The sequence below is a fragment of the Aptenodytes forsteri genome, unplaced genomic scaffold, assembly GCF_000699145.1.
Source record: "Aptenodytes forsteri isolate BGI_AS27 unplaced genomic scaffold, ASM69914v1 Scaffold15, whole genome shotgun sequence".
NCBI classification, from domain to species: Eukaryota; Metazoa; Chordata; class Aves; order Sphenisciformes; family Spheniscidae; genus Aptenodytes; species Aptenodytes forsteri.
Window position 1 is genome coordinate 4,949,940 of NW_008795129.1, and position 6,000 is coordinate 4,955,939.

Here is a 6,000-nt window from a genome sequence, read left to right on the forward strand (position 1 = left end):
AAAGGATAGTTGGGTGAGAAGTCTCTGTGTGGGTCATGAGGATGGATGAACTGATGACAACAGAGTATTATCCACATATGCCATTGGCATCTTCTCCTAATAGCCCACACTGCTATCTGAGCTCTTCTTGATTTGGACTTTAGAGCTTTTAGCTTCTCCCCACGGTCCAGAGGAGAACCAAGCTTCTTTGCCAGCTGTGCTCTCAGGCAAGGTCTCACTGCACCATTCCTTCCCTGACCAGCCTCTTCTGGCGCTGCATCTCAACAGCCAGCCCATTTCAGATGATGCTGGTAGGCAAATTAGTCTATGCAATAATTCTAGCCACAACATTAATATGAAGGCCAGATACACAAATTAGAGTAGTTTGTGCCCCGAACTTACTACCACAAGTGCTGGAGACCAAGCACAGAGCCCATGGGAGGTAAAAAGTTGCAGAGAGCACCACAGAACATGCAAAGAAGTCCTTCATTGTTCATGCAACAAATACTAAGGAAAAAGCCCAAGTCAGAGTGCCCCTCACTGTCAAAGGACCCCCTCCTGATGTGCTTCTTTTGCTTCATCCTCTTTGTCATCCTCCCCCTTTACCTCAAAACCCACAGGAGACAGAAGCGCTATGACCAGAGACGGCAAGGGCTGGGAGAGTGGAGCTGTTGCTAGCAGTAGCTGCTGTTGGCATCGGCAGGAAGGCCAGAGGAAAGAGCGTCTCTGCTCCTGTGCGGGGACAAGAGCAGGGCTCTGACAAGCTCTTTAAGCTCCCCAGGCTCCAGAAAATGCTGCGCAAAGTGTTTTAGCAACAAAAGTCTTGAGAAGAACAAACACTCTAATCCCTTAATGAGCCAGCTGATCCCCCATCTTGGCTCTGGCTTCTCTAAAGAGCCACACGCTCCCCTCCTCCCCGGCCCCTGGCCCCCTCCGGAGCAACCCACCGCGGCCGCCTCAGAACCGATTCAAGGTGCTCTTCGGGATCCAATCCAATTACCCTGCGTCCTGCTGAGCGGCCCCACAGACCGACGGCTCTTTCAGGGCTGAGTCTTATGGCCTGTTAATCCTCCCCTCATTAAAAGACCTTGTTCCTCCCTCCTCAGAGACGAAAAAAAACCCACAAAAAAACCCAACCCCACACTGGGAAAAGTTTGTGCAAGAGAGCCCCAAAGCGGAGCACGAAAGCTGGCCCGCAAGCTGTGGGCTCTCCCCGCTCTCAGGGGTCACCTCTGCGTAACTCGGGGGTGTCTCTGCCTCCTCCTGCCCCCAGATCTGGCTCGCGCATGAAGAAGATGGGCAGGCAGACGGCCCTCGTGCTGTTCTTGCACCGTGGCTTTATTGGCTTCTCTTTAATGGGCCTGTCATTAAGCCAGGAGGAAGCCGGGTGGGAGGGTTCCCATAAAACTAAGGCCTCACAGCTAATGAACGCAGCACCCGGGGGGAAAGGACACAGGAGCGGCAGTTGTAGTTGGTCACGCAGGGCTGAGCTGGCCTTCGACGGCCTCGCAAGGACAGGGTCCCTCCTCGCTAGGAGAGGAAATGTCAGAGCAGCCCCCTCTGCCATCCACCCCTCTGGTCCCACACATGCGGGAGGGACTGAGGTCTCCAGCCCAGAGGGTGGCCGTTCCCACACCCGGGGAGCTCTCCTCAACACTTAGCTGGAGGGACGAGCCAGAGATCAGTCAGCTGCAACCACCTCCTAACAAACGTGCAATGCTGCCTCCCTTGGGGTGATTTTGCTCCTCTCTCTTCTGCTTCCTTCTGTCCTGAAGATGCAGTCACAAAGCCCAGCGTTTTCCTTCCAGTTGCACATGCTATCTAAAGTCTGACCAGCTCAGCTTCAAATCCACCAGTCTTACTGTCACTACTGCTACTGGTGCCGGGACTCATTAGCCCACCAATAGAGTGTAACAAAGAGCAGATCCGCTCCTCTTCTGAGGGAAGATCCGTGTATGTACAAGCCAGTCCCTCCCTGCAGCAGGTGTCTTCAACTCACCCTATTACACAGGGCAATAAGGAAATACGGTAATGCCAAGAAAACACTTCATAGTCAGCATTTTCCAAAATAAATCATAATTCCGATTGTCACTGTCTGGTAAGCTGGATTTACATGCCCACCAGCACATCACAAAGCAGAATTTCGGTCCCAGGAGTGTTGAAAACATTGCTAAAGATGGAGACAAACCTGGGAAGTTTAGGTGGAAGATAATAACAAAAACAGGGTTAGGTAGGATGGTAGGATAACAGCAGGGACTTCTCTCTAAAGATAAGGAGATAAAAATGAAGCAGAATAAAATTAAGGAAGAACCTTCCTGGCAGCGAAACCTACTAGGAATCTTCACCATTTAAAGCTTTTGAAGATTGCACTGAGGAAAAAGGCTACAGGGAATATTTTGGTGCCAGAAGAGCCTGAGCAGATGTTGTGGTACAATAGGTAGCACAGGGCTTGGGGAATCACAGTTTTGTTCTTGGCCCTGACACCAGCTCACTGTACAGCCTCACCGCAGACTAAATTCAGCACACGTTCAGATGCTGCTCCCATCCCTCCTACTGTCTACATACAGAAGTCTCTTGCCAAATTTAGCCCAGCCAGTCCGGCTCTCAGGTAGAGGTAACCTAAGCATGATGACTTCTGGGCCCAGGAGAATGATAATAATTCCCCAAAGTCTTCTCAGAGTTGAGGCAGGCTCACAATTCACTTGAAAGCAACTACAGAGGTGGTCAGCCTCCCTCTGGAGCTGCAAGAGTGCCTGGCAGTCGTAACAACATGTATGAAAAGGAGCCACAGGAATGAAGCAACTCATTTTTGTGGGGCGAATGGCTTGGCCCAGCTTGGGCTAACCCAGGCACTCGTGAGTCAGGCTCTGCTCTGGCCGTGCACTATCAGGAACATCTCTAACAGCACACCTGTGACGCTCTGATGCAATGGGGCTCAGGATTACATGTGACTGAGAAGGATTTCAGCGATAACAAAAGAGGCATGATTAGGTCTTCCCAAAATTTTGTCGTAGCAGGAAATTGGAGCATTGACTTACTGAGCATTTTCACAGTCGGTATCTGAATTTTTTTCTTGTAGGATAGTCAGCAGGGAGTGAACATATTAAGCTGGAAACAACATTTTTCAGTGGGGTTTTGTTTTGAGTTAAGTTTTTGGGGGGAAGGAAAGAAAAAAAGTTTTTCAAATCTCTGACAACTTCTTTTTTCCCTCCCCAGCAGAAAAATTCCTTACCAGTCTGTCACAGGCCCCAGGGAGGTGAACTGCATGATCTAATTGGGCATTATCTCAGTCTTCTCCAATTTCTCTCTTGTCACACAGTCTGCTTTTTGACCTATGCCAAGAGAAACAACGTTGGCATGCATCCTTTTTGGCTTTGACAGAGCCTGTTTCTGCTCAGCTCTCTTCCACAAATTCTTTCTAGTTATGCCATCTCATCCGTTCACTTTACACTTGCACATTTAACACCGTAATTACAACACATGAGATTAGAAATCAGACTCACCTTTCCCCACCTAGTGTTGTTTGTTTCTTGTTCTTTGTACTCCCTTCAGTAGGACCAGTGAAAATCAGCTAGTCTGCTTCACTTTTTGTTAATGGTCAGGTTCATTTTTTATCCTTTCTTATTGAACCCAGCCATCTGCGGAGAACTACTTTGCTCAAGAACTTGGTCTCTTTCTCTGCTCACCGGTAGTCTGCCATCAGCTGATAATTCCTCCCCATCTGTTGTTTGAAATTATTTTCTAAATCATTTCTGTGAATGATTCAAACTATCTTGGTCAGCTTTGACTGGATGGAGTGGTCACGCACTCCATTTCTTTCCCTGTGGGTCTTCAGTCACTTTTAAAGTCAGGTCTTGGGTGACAATATGGGAATTTTTAGAACAAAATAATTTTCCATTAGCTCCCACTAAATTTTACTTACAAGTGCCTTGTTTCACAAATACTCTGGCTATTAAACCTGTCTGCTAGAACACCATCAGAAAACACACATCTAAGAGAGAAATCCCAAGGAAATTTGCTTAAGTTTTTTGTTGGATAGTACATTAACGGAAAATGCTTTCTGTGTGATGACTGAAATCATTATAGGCTGAGTTCAGCAACGCTGCTGCAAACGCAGACCTGGTCCTTTGACACCACACAGAATGCTGAGAGCTCTGGACTTGATCCAGCAAAATATTTAAGGATATGAGCAGCTTAAGAAATGAAGTGTGTGGTTAAATATCTAGCTAGATCAGGGCCAAAACATTTGGCATCTCACAGGATTACTCCATAAAAATGCTTTTCATTTTAAAACAGATCAATTTTTCATCAAAAAATATGTTAGGAATTACCAACTTCCTTTTTAGATGCAATTTAACGTGGTTATCTAACTTAATATCATGCCTTTAACCCTCCTCTCCGCAGGCAGTTATTTAGAGGAAGGGTTCTTCTTATACGTTGTCACTCAGTTACACCACGAAGCTCATTTCTTGCCGAGGTGTCAGTCTGGGAAGCCCCCCGCGGTTGTGACCTGTCTCAGCAGGTTCCAGCAAAGGGAAGGTGGTCTGAAGGACACAAATATGCAAAGACTCATACCTTACAAGGGGTATGTTCCAAAACAGTGTTTGTAGCAGGACGTCAAGGGGCTGGCCCAGACAGGGAGGTCAGATACACATGTATAAGCCAGACTTGCGCTCTCTGTCAAGCAATTACTTGCACTGCGGTTAGCACAGGGGACTGTGAGATAGAGATCAGAGCCCTCTGTGCTAGCTACCAGCATGAACACAGAGTTACTGTCCCACAGACCTTCTGTCGAAATAACCACAGCAAAGACTGGGAGGGGAAATCGAGCCTTTCCGATGGACAGAGCGAAGAGCTTTCCTGTTTCTCTGTCCAGAAGCAGATACTTGGGCAAGCAGTGGAGAAGGCTCTAAGCCATTGGCAAGATCTCTTCCTTCCCGCTTAAAATACTACCTCACAGGTTTAATGGAGCTGGCACATGGCCCACCACGTTCTCCTCTGCCTACTGTCACCTTCACCAGTCTATCCCTGTACCCAGCCACTGGGGACACTGGAAGCCCATGGGGGCAGGGAGGTTCACCAGTATCTCCCAGAAGGGATAGGTCAAGAGGAAGTCAAGTCAAGCTAGATGGCCTTTTACTGAATCCTCCCTCTTGGGGCCATAAATAGCTCTTTCCTCTGTGACCCTCGGCCTCCCGCAGCCCTTCCCCACCTCCACCACCCCCCCCAGCACAGGCTGCTCCTTGCCCTCTGCAGATCATTGTCTCCCTGCTAATTGCCCTGTCTAGGAGGAACAGGTCAGCAGCTTCAGGTGAGAGCCAGAGTGAGCTGTTAATAAGTAAATGATAAAAAAAAAAGTTACAGAATGAACTTGTTTCTTGCCAGGACTTGCCTTGCAATTTGGCAACCACAACTGTCCTGTTGCAAAAGGGCTCAAGCTCTTTTTCTGCCCTTGACCCAAAACTCTGACAGCAATATTAAGCTCGAACATGGGACCCCAACTCCAAAAAGTGTGCATGTGTGTGTGCATGTGTGCGGGTCTTGCCAGCTCAGAGGCTGCCCTGATAGCCACACCGTATGTCCATGTCTATGTTACTAAATAAAACAAAGCCTGGAAACAATGTGCCCCCAGATCATCCGTACTGTTTAATTAACTACAGGCTTCCTGGCTGGGAAATGGTTCAGTCTCCCAGGCAGCGCCTGGCCATGGCATGTGCCACCAACCAGTCCCACTAGACAGTATGGACAAAACCTCTAGCGCCATGCCAGCATGCCTTGCACCCTTGGTCACCATTGAGTGCCGCACCTCAGGGCCCCATCACGCTCTGGAGAGGATGTTTTCTGAGATGTAGTGGGGAGGTGTGGCACTTTCCTGTGATGGCCTCTCTCAGCATGAGCCCGGTGCCACGCGGGAGCCATGGTGCTGCAGAACCAGCAGTCACAGCCATCCGCTGCTGCCCTTAAGTGCTACAAAACACACTGAGCTCACAGAAAATCTCCTCTCAAAACCAAGCACAACAC